Below are 14,059 nucleotides of genomic sequence, written 5' to 3'. Positions count from 1 at the left end.
GTATATGATCATTTATAAGGGTATTCTGCGTCTGCTCCCCTCATACCTCTGTGAGTACATTCAACCAAGAGTGGCTGGACTGTATTCTCTACGTTCTCAAAAGTCTTTGCTTCTGTCTGTACCTAGTGTCCGCACTGAAGCTGGAAAGACAGCTTTTCAGTACTCTGCCCCCACAGCATGGAACAATCTTCAGGAAGACTGGAAGTTGAAGGATTTGATTCCAATTGGACATTTTAAACGATTACTCAAAGGTTTGGAAATGAGATCTATGGTTTGTAACTGTTTTATGAATTTATAATTATAGATAGATGTAATTGTAAACTGTAATGTAATTTGTAATATAATCTTTTGCCGCTGTCTTGGCCAGAACTCCCTTGAAAAAGAGATTGTTAATCTCAATGGGACTTTTCCTGGTTAAATAAAGGAATAAAATAAATAAAAATAAAAAATGCAGAAATCTCTGTCTTGCCTGCTTTGTTTTTCTATTTGGACAAATCTAGAGAAACCTAAAAGCTACTATCTTGTCTCTATTGTTTTTACACAATAAAAAAAAAAACTAGTGATACTATTACACCATACAGAGTTAAATATAACTCTGTTTCAGATAATATTTGGCACATTTCAAGTAAGTGTAAAATTTACTTTATTGCCAGTTTTAACTTTTCAGGTAATTTTACCCATTTTAGTGTCAAAATCAGAAAGATCTTTCTGAGACTGGTGGTTAATTGACATTTCTTACACCGCAAAGCAGTCAATTTTTTCACTGACATTAACTCCAACACTTGAGCAGATTCACACACAATATAGTTGTGTATACTCTAGAGTACAATAGGTTGACTCTGAATTTTTAACACTGTTAAATTTCATTAACTGAGCTTAAAAGACACATCTTGTGTGAAACAGAAAATCGATACCAAATTTTACTTTTTGAAATTAGTAATTCCACAATGGCAGCTCTGAAAATGTCTGATATTAATCTCTTTATAAACACAGAGAATGTATGCAAACTTTGAATGAGGTCCAGTAAAGCTTGATGGACGTTTGCCAAAAGACACTTAAAGAACTCAGTGACCACAAGAAGTTAAATCCTCTAATCTGATTAAACCAAGATTTGCCAGCGAAATCCAATAATAGGAGTGAGGCGGCCTCTTCTTATCAGATTAACCAGGAGATGGCAGTTATATTGTTGAGGCGTCTCGTTTTATTTTTGTAGAACAGACTGAGAGAAAATCTGGGATGAAGGGAAACCCAGCTGCAACTTTCTCAGAACATCTTTCCTGGAATACTGAAGACATGAACATTGTGCAGTTTAGGTCTCAAGAAGAAGCAAAAGTGTGTGAAGGTGAAGGATTGTTCTTTCTCTCATGAATTATAGGTGACAATGGAAAATGGAGCCATCAGGTCCTTACAAGAATGACCTAAATAAAATAATCTGAGCAGGGGTTGTTTTTAATGACATATGCATGGTTCCCTGTCCAGGGTGGCATGGCCACATGGTTTATAAATACAATTCAAATATTATTATTGCCTAAAGGGATTCAGCCTGGAGACATAATATTTTCTCATTTAGATGAGTAAAAGTGTTTCGAACTGAATGGATTTGCTTTTTTCAAATAATCTCTGTCGACGGGTGATGTGGTCGGAGGGAGCATCAGCTCTGAGTTCCTCCCTTTCAGGGTTCTGACAAAAAGCCAGTATCTTCTGACTATGCCTATCAGTCCAAAGCAGCGCTCTGTAGAGACAGTCAGCTCAGATTTAAATATTTCTAAGGGATAAAGCTCCGTATTAAATTGTCAAACACATATATATACATGTACATGTGCAGGCACGTAAACATGCTCAAAGGATTTGACTACAAACAGGAAGACGGACAGTCTAATAAATCCATGCAGTGGAAACCTAAAAGAAAATTCGTTCATGTTATTATTTTCTTTTTTCATCCTGCTTTAAAGAAAGTGGGCAGCGTTAGCCACAGCTACGCATAGGGCTTCCACTGAGTTTACTTTAATCTGTCACACAACTCTGTATGGCAGATCAACCGAAAATTGGAAAACTTTTTTCAGAGCGCTGTGAAGCAAAGCTCCAGTTCCAGCTATATCACATAAATATTGTTTATAATGTTAAATGGATTAGATTTACTTAACTGGAAATTATGTTGTTCCAAATTTGGATTAGAATAAAAAAGTTATAACTGAGTTTCTTTTTCAAAAGATATAAAATCGCTGAGCTTGTTTTATTTTGTTGCTTTTTTTTTTAGTACTCATGATCCTGTCGTGTTCTTTGTTGCAGTCAAACTTGCCTCCTCTTGGACTTAAACATAAAACTGGTTCCTACACTTGAAAAATGATGTAGAAATAAGTAAAAATGTCTTAAATTAAGTGTATTTAACCTCAATTTGAGTACGGGTAGGTACTGTAAATGAGATAATTTGCCAATGGAATGAGTATTTTTACTTTTAAAATAAGATAATTAGATAATATGTACTTGAAAGAACACATTTCAATTATCTTTTCTTATTTTAAGTGTAAATTTTCTTGTTCCATTGGCAAAATGGCTCCTTTACCTCCTCAATCCAAGAGCAAATGCACTTATTTTAAGAAAAAAATACTTATCTAGATTTAGATTTTTTTCGAGTGTACCTTTAGCGGTCATTAACTAAGGGGCATGGAACACCCTGACCAAGTTACCAGCCCATCACAACAAAACATAGAGGCAAACAAGATATAGAGCTGTTTACAACTTCACACCTAAGGGTGATTTAGAGTAACCAGCCAAAAAGGGATATTTTAAACTGTGCCGAAAAGTCAAAAATTCAACACATGCAGAAATGCACACTGCTTCATAAACAAAAGACAGGTATTTAGCACAGTGCAATGAAACGAATGAAACAGAAATAAACTAAGTTGTCCACAGCAAGCGGTACAGCAATGATTATAAAGGATAAAAGATAGAAAAAGATCAACACTAGCCCATGGATAAATAAAAAAGAAAAACATGTTCAAATGACAACAAGGATGGAGTGCACAATAATTGAGTAGAAAAACATTCTGAATGGCAAATAAGTCATTTGCAAATATAGGCTATTATGAACAAAAACTGTGAGTGTGCAGATAAAAGCGCTGCAATTTACAGCATATTGTGAACACTTATTGGAGCAATTGGGAGCAGCAAGGATTAAAAAGTCTATCAGCAGCAGGGAGGAAGGATCTGCAGTGAAGCTCCTATGTGCACCTGGGGTGCAGTCGCTTTTATTGTCACAATCAAATTTCTGAGTTTAGGTTTGCTCGGAGTGCTTTAGATGGCAGGTCACTCCGGGTAAAGGTAACTATTCCTAAATATATCGGCCTGTGGCATCACAAATAAGTCTGCAAAACACTTGTGACCCCATTGAAATACATATACATATGTATAAATACTTTATTAAATATAAATGTAGTTATATATATTTAAAGTGAAGTAACAACATTAAATTTCAAAATAATTATTACAATAAAATGAAACTTGTTATGCATCTTTTTAAACATATTGCAATAATTTAACAGGATATTAAACATGTTAACTGTGATTTTATTTATTTTTTTCAGTTTAATGGCATTAATTGGTTTTAACTTTTATTTTGGGGGAAATTCAAATTTACACATCTAGACAGAATTGTTGGTACCCCTTGTTTGATTACAGAAAAATACACAATGCTCACAAACATGACTTCAATAAAAAAAACTAATAATAAATAAAAATTCTATGAAAATGGAATAAAACTAATAAAGTATGGAACTCTACCCTGAACTCAATTAGGTCTCATTATATTAACATTCAGTTGAGGAGCGTTATTGTCCTTGGTTGTGTGAGTTTTAACAGTTTGACAATATTGTCTTTGCTTATTGCTGCAGTATGATTAGCTTTCACTTAGTATTTTAAACAAATGTTGTAAATCATTTAGACCTAAATAGGGAGGTGTTGTAAGTTGGCTGGGCTGCTAAAACATGCACTGGACTCAGTTGACCAACCACATATTTTTTTTATAGAAAGTGACACAAACAATTTATAGGCATAACTTAAAAGTTGAATTGTAGTTGGCTTTAAACATTCTTTAGAGCAACCTGGACTTTATAAGAATATACAAAATAAATAGAAATAGATTTTCTTTAAGTAAAGTTGACTTGTTCAAAATAAATATAACTTATAAACCTTTAAGTTAAAAAATAACTATATTTTTACTGACTGCTCATAATTACTCAACAGCTTGGCAATGCCATAAAACCCTTTTATTTTGCTTTGATACACTTCCTTCATATACTTCATATATCTGGGAGAGCAAAGTATATCCATGAATGATGAAAATATTCAGAGCTGTATTTTAAGGTCTCACTAGGCTTCAAATAAGACCAGAGAAGTAAGAAAAGCCTTTTCCCCTAAAGCTGAAGTGCCTAAAACCTTTTTACCAATGAAATTCCATAAGCTGTTGAGAAAATCCCACCACGTACTTCAAGACATATTTCACTTATGCTTTAAAAGTATAAATCCCATTTTAGACCTCGTTAAACCTTTTCGAATCTGGTGTTTAGTTTTGAACAGTCACTGAATGCCTTCCCAAAGTGCTCAAGAGTGAAACAGAAATTCTGTCGAGCAAAAGACATTCCTTTTAGATTCCATTAAGCAATGTTGGAATGTGAAGGTTGAGAAGCTTTAATGTTGTAGATTTTTTTTTTGCTCCAGATAGCATCACTGATCCATTGTCGATTATCTCCTGTTAGGTAAAGAAACTCATGCATTTGTTTAGTTCACAAGAGACTTTGAAATTCCCATCTTTCCTTCAGTTCTTTACATCATACATGTGTGGCTTTCTAATGACTGGACCTGGTAAAGCTTAACTCTGCCTCAGGATTTGCTTTATTATTTTGTAGCTTTCATTACCTTATAAACAAAAACACAGATAACAGTGTTTGTGCAGATTTTGCATCAGGATGCTGAGAGAAATACTTTCTCTCAATTTTCCAGTGCTGAATCATTTCAGAGAAACAGCTTTCTTTCCAGCAGCCTGCAGATAAAAGCTGTTTATTAAAATGACTTTATCAATGTCTAATTATGCAGTGTTTCCAGATTTTCTCTCCTGATAAACTTTCTTTGTATTTGTCTGACATTAGATGCACTAGTCATGCTGCTTCCTCCTCTACTTCCTGTAGCTATTGCTACTTTGAAATGGTGAGAGAGATCATTAGCATTTGAACTAATCTTCTTTTATTAATATAGTGTAAAATATTTCGGGGACCTCCTCAGTATTAGAAGACATATTGGGTGCCTGCTTGATTTTATAAGCCATCTGCTCCCTGCATCACTGAAGGAAGCTGTGTGCTTCCTTCCTATAAAAACTGCTGTTTCTGATCCAAGGTGTGATCAAAGCCAGGAGGAATATCCGAGTTTCATTTTTCCCTCTTCAGATATTTTGATTCTATTGGCATCAGCAAGTTTCTTATTGTGATCTCTATCAAAAACAGATGGACAAAGCTGGCATTCAGATGGAAAGATCACACATTGTACACATTGTTCAAACATGATCTGAAGTTGGATGGATGAATGGATGGATGGATGGATGGATGGATGGATGAATGGATGGATGGATGGATGGATGGATGGATGGATGGATGGATGGATGGATGGATGGATGGATGGATGGATGGATGGATGGATGGATGGATGGAGTCAATCTCATTTAACAAATGACATTTTTACTTTATGTTTTGAGTTCATAAACCATCAAAGTAATCTGAAGTAAAAATAGTTTATTTTAAGTGTGCAGTGCTAAACCAGGGAGTAAAACTACATCAGCAAAATTAAGTTAATGTAAGTTATTACCCATGCTTTGCTTTTTTTCATCTTGTGTACACTTTTTGATACAAATTTAATTGCACTTTGAATTAATAAATACCTACAACTCACTAAAGTAAAAAAAATTAAAAAAATCCTGAATGGGTCCCTCGTCCTTCCCCTCTCTCTCTCTTTAGCTGTTAAATAAAGGCAGCAAGGCCAAAATATATTTTAAAAACTCACAAGTTAGCTTTAGCTGCCATACAAACTTTATTAAAAAAAATAATTGCATCATTGATAATTCTAGGCTAAACCATAAAAAAATTGATACTGTTTTTATTTCATATTTCAATTTTCCATTATAAAATGTATGTCGTACTATCAATGTAATATGTTACAATTATAAAAACATTACTGGTCTCCAACCTTCACCCATAATAAATCTATTTTAAAGATAATTGTAAAATTTCTCATAGCGTGATCTACACCCGGGCTTTGGTTTTTACAATATGCAATGAATCCATTTTTCAGCCTGAAGAGTTTTTTTGTTTTTTTCCCAGTATCAGCTTCTTCTACAATGAAGAGCAAAACAGCAGCTAAGCAGTTATTAATTGATTTGACAATAGAAAATAACTTGGAGGAGGCAAAAAAAAAAAAACATTCTTGTGGGACAATTCTTTGTTTTATACACTCTCACACTTTTAAACAGGTAAACAGCTGACAACAACAGGACTTTAATGCATTGTAATTCTCTCTCTTTTTTTTTTATCAAAACAAAAATTACAACAAATGGGCTGCTAGAAAACAACTAGCAATTGTGGCTTTATACTTATGTGGAAATGCTTTTTAAATCCAAACAATCTTAGTTTTATGCCATGAATTTCACAGCAAAGATTTTAGATGCTGCAATTGTAGATAGTGGAAACTTTCATAGCAGTAGACCCAGAATGCATGATATCTGTCCCTGTTTAAATGCTGCAGTTTAGTAAATCTAGGCAGGTTCTACCTGTTTTTACTTTATTTAGTTTTTAAATCACTGTAGGAGAAAAAAAAGATGCTGAACTATGGAACACATCTATACAACACTTTAAATTGAGATCTTTTACACTTTTTCTACCCAACTCTAAACTCATAGATTTCAATAAAGAAACAACAATTTAAGGAGCTTTGTGGATGTCAACTTTAGGTCTAAATTCTATCTGGAAGATCAGTTTCACCAGAACCAACTGTGAAGTTTCTCGTTCAGTTCCAGCCAATCAACTCGGGGGGGCCGCACCTTCTCCGGAACCAATCATCTTGCAACATCCCCTTCATTTAGCCCCTGGCCCAGCTTCTCTCTGCCACACGCAAGTAAGCTTTCACCCACCTCCATCCCATCTCCTCCCTCATTCTCAGTCCCACTCACCCTCTATTATCAGACTAATCTAATCCTTTTCTGTGTTACTCATCCAAGTGTATGTTGATTCACAGCATCAAAGTCTTCTACCGGGGCTTGAGAGAGAAAGAACTTATTTAATCTATTTCTTTATCTGCTTCTGTCTCCTTGAACCCCAGTCGGCCTCGCCAGATGGCGGCTCACACTGAGCCTGGTTCTGCTGGAGGTTTCTTCCTGTTACAGTGGAGTTTCCTCTCCACTGTCGCTACATGCATGCTCAGTGCGAGGGATTGCAGAGATTCAATGAGTTGATGCATTCAGATGGTTTTCCTCAGATCGAAATATTTTGAAGAATATGAATATGTTACCTGTATAAATAAAATTAATATTTTCCAATTGCAACTTTTCTCTGTTTGAGTTGAATTAGTCCCTCTGTGGTGATTCAGGGAACTGGAGTTAGAAAGGTTCAGTTGAAAGCTTTAATGGTTTGATGTGAAGACTCTTGAATACGGAAACAGGCAAGAAATAACTCACTTATTTTGGAGTAGTTGCTTTATTGTTCAAGTTTAAACTAAAATGCTTCAGACACAGATAGATAGTTTCTATTTTCCCAAAATAAAATACAATATTTGTTGTTGGCATTAGTTTTGTATCAGCTCCCGCAGTCGGTGGAAATTGAGCCGAGTAAATGTGTTAATGTTTCATTTATTACGGAGATTTATGGTTTAGATCAAAGCAAAACTACATAACAGGATTGTCTCTTTTCTTACTTTTATTTGTAATTACAGTGATGGAGAGAATATTTGTTAATTAGAATCGTTCATCTCTCTTTAATGTTGGTGCTAGATGCATTAAGTCATAAAAGAGAACAAGTCTGAGTGCAAAACCTGTGATCGTTGTTAACATTATTAAAAGCTAAATTCATTTTGTTCTCAAATATATTCAGATTGTTATTTGACATTTTAACAGTAGAATATAATAAGTGAGCCAAAAATATTTTCTCAAGCATCTGAAATGAAATTTTTAATAATGGAACGCTGGAGATAATTGATTCGTCTACTAATCGAAAAAGCTATTAGAAATAATCATTAGTTGCAGCTCCAGTCAAGTGATGCCTGTACCATTTAATTTTATAGTAATGGAGGATTAAACTATTCAATTCAGTTTCATATGTTTTTTTTTTTTTTTTTATGAGCCATGTTGCTCTTCCTCTGTAGAAAGTTGCCCCATTTTTCTATTTCCATCATACATATCCAAAAGTATTTATATCAGCTGTATGTTTGTCTATGTAAAAGACTTTACCACCAAAGTAAATTCCCTATAAAACGCTTTTTGCACCAAAAAGTCTCAAAGACAGAGACTGAACAAAATGTTAGGTTTAAGTAAAAGCATTTCCTGTTATCATACCCATCAAATAATAAAATAATTTGTCATGATGAGAAATTTTCCGCTCCATACAGACGGAGATTAGAGGAGCACTCCCCTGTTATCAGCGATCGTCTTCAGTCCAAGGACGACTGTCTGTCTAAACGCCTCGATAACAGAAGACAGTGAAGCCCATCAGTTTACGTTGACAGGCTGAATTTGTTTGGTTTCCCACCTGAGTTGTGCTGGCGTTGGGTTCCCAGGGCATACAGGACACCAGATCAATGCTCTCCCTCTCAGACTCAGATCAGTTCATCAGCCTTTAGACTTCCCTTCAGGTTGATATCCAGCCCATGCTAAGGCACAGCAAAAAAGAAACATACAGTCAAATTACATTTACAGATCTCTCTAAGCGCCTTTACAGTATCTATGTTTTTAGAATGGGATTTACTGAAATTCTACACTCAGTTATAACTCTATAACTCACATATTTAAATAAAATTAAACACGTTAGTGATAGGACAGCAGAAACAGTGTCTGACCGGAGAGCGATCCCAAAAGCCTCCTGGGTTTTTTCTTCCAGGTCATGTGACCTGTGGCTATCAGAACTCTTTGGAATGAGGTCCAATGGATCTCTTGGACAACAGATCTAAATAGAAAACACAAAGTTAGGATGTGAGCGTAAGGAAAACTGGGACAGAAACAACATAATTTCACTAAGTTCTACAGGAAGTTTTAAGTTTCTCATTTATAGAACATTTATTCACATTGATCAGAGCAAGTAGTGATAAAAGGAGTGGACAAAAAAATCTCAACCACCACAGTAATTAAAAGGCTGACTTGTTCCCATTCTTATGACTTGCAACCGTCTTGTAATTTTCTTAAACCGACTTCTTTCTAGGGAAAATTTGTTTATCTAAAAAAAAAAAAAATTTGAGAAACCTTCCCACTGTTGTAAGCAAAGTTTCAGGGACATATATTGCTTATGCATGCTCAACAAGAAATGTCAGAAAGGGAAAAAGTTTTTCCTACATACATTTTAAGTTCAAGATGACCAATTCTGTATAAGTGGAACACCCAAATGTCTCTACTTTAGTGCTGGAAATGACTGGCTTCCCGAGACCTGCAATTTCCCCATGCAGCAGCCAGAAGAACCTTAAAGGGAGATTTCAAAACCTGGAGCTTTTCACCGTGAGGCAGAGCCCATTTTTCTCCATGAGAAATTAAAGCTTCTTCTTACAGCAATAAGAAGAAGCTCCTTCTGTCTGCAGCTTGTTCTTACAATTACACTCAGGATATGCATGTGTTATTAATACCCTGGAGGCTCCTTATTAATGACACTTTAATCAACATTGTTTCCAGGAGTACTTATTGGCGCTTCCAAAATGTCATTTTTAAAGTAATAATAAAACTCTCAGAAAGCTTATAAAACCAGAGACTTCCCCTAAAAAAACATTGGGGAATCACTTTTACCTTGCATTATCGCCATGTCCATGATGTTATGACCTTTAACCCTTTATAGGGCACTCAGTGATATACTTTGAAATTCAATATTTATAGTTGAGTCTTATTGAAGGACAGAACAGACCTTTTTACTTATGTAAAATTAGTACTTTTATGATAAAAATCAAGGTCAATGTAATTAACAAAAAACAGCCATAAAAATGGTTCTAAAACAAATGTTAAAAATGTGACAAACATTTATAGAAAGAAAGAAACACTTTTTTTTCCAACAACATAACCTTCAGTATATTCATGAAGATTCAGGAACTTCAGTTTTGTACTTCATAACTTTTTTAATTTGCTTTCTTAGTTTATAAATTTTTTAACTCAACTTTCTAAAATATTTTTTACTAAATCAACTTTTTTTTACTAAATCCAGACAACATTAGACTGCTGATGGTGTTCTACGAAGCAGTGTACTCAGCCTCAAAACCAATGTGGACCATGCAGACCATGTGGACATTTGACCTTGTGATTTTTGCCTCGTTCGCTGCAAAGCAAAGTGGTGTTTTTTATCCACTGACATTCCTAGTCAAAGCTAGGAGCTATGTGGTTTGTCACAATCCAGGATCTATAATCATAGCCCACTTCATAGAGCAATAAAAATACCTTCTTTCTTTAAATGTACTCTGTGTGACTCATGCTCTGTACACATCGTCATATTTTGTGGTTTTATAATGAAGAACTTTTACCTTACACAGCTTTTGTGCAACTTTTTTGTTTTTTTGTAATTTTCTTACAGTAGGAAGTAATCCCATAAGACCAGTGTCATCCATTAGTGTGTCCATCATGTAATGACGTACATAAGGCTGAAGGCCGTCTGGATTTTTCACAGCAGTCCAGAGCTCATGGGTTGTGCTAGACGGAGGCCAACTGGGTCCAATCTCATATTCTGCCTGTAGAATTTACTTTAACAGTTATTTATTTTAAGGTCCAGCTTTCATCTGTGAGATCAGAGGTCTGCTACCTTTGCTTTGTGGCTTCCTTCATATACAAAACGATGTGATCTTGTCCATTTTTTCCTCTCTTTGTGTGTTTGTTCTTTATTTGTCCTGCTCCCCCTTGGACAAAAACAATGTCAAACACTTTCCTCATCAATCAAACCAATGAAACGTCTAACCGCTGCTGCCAGAGTTCCTTTCCTACCCTGGATAAGGCCCTTACTACTGACCCTGCAAAAGGTGAAGGGATGAGTTCACACATTGAAGGCAATCATCTTAGAGAAGAACTGTTGCTTCTCATCAATGTTGGAATAAGGAATTATACAGATAAAAAATATATTTCCCACTCGAAACATCTCAGACAACTGAAGACCTGTTTTCATTGAATTGATGCCACTGATGATGATCAGTAATCAGAGTATTTTCTTGCATTTTCTAATATCTTTAGCCCAGAGATCATGAAAATTATTGAACATATATTTGTTCATATAATTTTTCTTATATCTGTGAATTTTGATGAGATTAAAACAAAAGTTCTGAGTAGACAGTGATTAAGGAGAAATATGTTTTTCTCTATTTAAAGCTTACTTTGCTCCACACTGTGATGTTTTTTAGCCCAAATTAGTCCCGGCAGCTGTGCTCTGGGGATCTGTTAGAGAAAGAAAGGAAAAATAGTGCGTTAAAGGTGCTCTGAGGACATTGCTGAATATTTAAAAGCATATCATGCTCCTGATGTTAGAAGACATTTCTAAAGAGCCACACAGCAGGAACTTATCCCTGAATGGGTTTCTTATTTTAAAGGGGCTAAAACTGGGACATTTAATGCTGATGTTAGGAAGCTGAGATCTTAGCAGTCAGCACTCCAAACGAAAACCAGAAAAGAATCCCTGAAAAGATCTAAAATTATTAATCATGAAGTTAACTTTACTGTAGCTCTATGCAGCTGCAACAAGCCCTCCCACTGTTAGCTTGTTACATATTTTATTTGATTATTCTAGCAGACAACTAAACACCAATGAATGCTGACTGTGAGCACATACTGCCCTCTCCTGGTACTTAATATAAAGGACACAAAGATTTGATGTTAAATATTAATGGAAAAAGAAAAATTTATAAGAAAATCCTAGAATTTTTTTTTTTTCCTAAGAGAAGCTATAACCTGTGCTTGAAATTATTTATATTTAATATTTAATAATCCAGTTTAGAATTATCTGGGAACTTCAGTGTGGAAAAAATGGAAAAGGTCTTTTTCCAAGTTTAAAAAGCTTTGAAAAAGACAATAAATAAGATTTGCACCCCTGTTGTCCTCATTAGAAACAATTCATAGGCTGAAACTAACGCAGGATTTTTGCAAATATAGAATATTTTTATGAAAATTTTTATTATCTCCTTGTTTTCTCCCTGTCATTTACAGACGTGAAGCACATGGACACATGCATATATTTACATAAATATATGTAAAAGGGAATTAATAGGCAAGGCAAGGCAAGGCAAATTTATTTGTATAGCACAATTCAGTACAAAGACAATGCAAAGTGCTTTACATGATTAAAATACAGGAAGATAAAACAGAATCAAAGCAAGTAGGAAAAAATAAATAAATAAATAAAATAAAAAATGCAGAAACAAAAAAGAATATTAAAAACAGTTGGACTAAAGAAAATATGTTTTAGTTGAACTGTTTAACTAGAACAGTCGAAGGCAATCCTAAACAAATGTGTTTTTAGTCTTGATTTAAAGGAACTTAGGCTTTCCGCACTTTTACAGTTTTCTGGAAGTTTGTTCCAGATAAGTGGAGCATAGGAACTAAATGCTGCTTCTCCATGTTTAGCTCTGGTTCTAGGTATGCAGAGCAGGCTGGAGCCAGAAGACCTGAGTGGTCTGGAGGGTTGATGCACTGATAGCAAGTCTGTGATGTATTTAGGTGCTAAGCCATTCAGAGATTTATAGACTAACAGAAGTATTTTAAAGTCTATTCTCTGAGATACAGGGAGCCAGTGTAAGGACTTTAGAACTGGGGTGATGTGCTCTACTTTCTTAGTCTTAGTGAGGACACGGGCAGCAGCGTTCTGGATCAGCTGCAGCTGTCTGATCCTCTTTTTAGGCAGACCTGTGAAAACACCGTTGCAGTAATCAATTCGACTAAAAATAAACGCATGGATTAGTTTCAAGGCTGAAGTACAAACTTATAATGTGTAACTCAAAATACCATTGAAACTATTTAAATTAGAAATCACAAAAATATTTAACTCAATGTTCCTTTTACATTTAAATATAGTTAATCAAAAACAGGGATAACAAAAATAAGAAAAAATAGCAACAATAATAATGATATCAATAATTGCATGACCACTGATTACCCAAGTTTTTTTTATATCTTTTTATGTTTGTCATAATTTTAGATGATGATGTTTTAGTTTTTTAAGTATTTATATACAATTTCCAGTTGAGCCTATCATCAATTTAGATTACCATGAATTTAGTAGCAACATCAACAATCTTGAGTTGGCATTGTTTTAAATATGATGATAGTTCCATGTTTAATGATAGTTTATTGACATTAAAACCGATTTTTAGCATTTTAATTTTAGTTTCCACCCAAAATAACCTGTACTGTTGCATCCAGGTGCAACTGGAGATGTTGTCCAGAATAACGCAGATTGCTTTGATCAGCAGATAAGATACAATATATTTTACAACTTCACAATATCGTTCATATACGTACATAAAAAACTGTTATTTTTGATTTAGCAGAATGAACATAATCTAGGCTGATTATACTTACTGATCTCTTTCACTGGACTGGTTAAATGTTTATTAAAACATAGTGAAATTAACATAGCCTATTGAACCAAGACCTAACACATTGGTTTTTTTTTTTTTTTATAAATATTAATATAAATATTATGAATAAACTTTTATAATATTAATAGTTATTGATAATAAATACATAAATGAAAGTACATGCATTATAAACCGAAAATGCATTGAATACTATGAGTAAATGAAGTAAAATATAAAATCTATGGCAAATAGACAAAACAATACTTCCTTCAAAAAAAAAAATCAC

General features: G+C 34.4%; 1 protein-coding gene across 4 annotated transcripts in view; it reads right to left on the bottom strand.

The window, feature by feature from the left end:
* The window catches only part of LOC119782130 (poly(rC)-binding protein 3), a 69,366-nt gene extending 57,725 nt beyond the window's left edge, over positions 1 to 11,641 (bottom strand). For all 4 annotated transcript variants that reach the window (XM_038282935.1, XM_038282938.1, XM_038282937.1 and 1 more), the window contains exons 1-3: positions 11,578 to 11,641; positions 9,088 to 9,194; positions 8,781 to 8,901 (exon numbers count right to left, since the gene is read on the bottom strand). The gene's annotated coding sequence lies outside the window, so the exon portion shown is untranslated. The remainder of the gene's footprint in view (positions 1 to 8,780; positions 8,902 to 9,087; positions 9,195 to 11,577) is intronic.
* Between the last annotated feature and the right edge of the window lie 2,418 nt (positions 11,642 to 14,059).

This window comes from Cyprinodon tularosa, unplaced genomic scaffold (genome assembly GCF_016077235.1).
Source record: "Cyprinodon tularosa strain WSP-4 unplaced genomic scaffold, ASM1607723v1 ctg189, whole genome shotgun sequence".
NCBI classification, from domain to species: domain Eukaryota; kingdom Metazoa; phylum Chordata; class Actinopteri; order Cyprinodontiformes; family Cyprinodontidae; genus Cyprinodon; species Cyprinodon tularosa.
The sequence above is the reverse complement of the archived record's forward strand: the minus strand, read 5'-3'. Positions and strand labels throughout refer to the sequence as shown.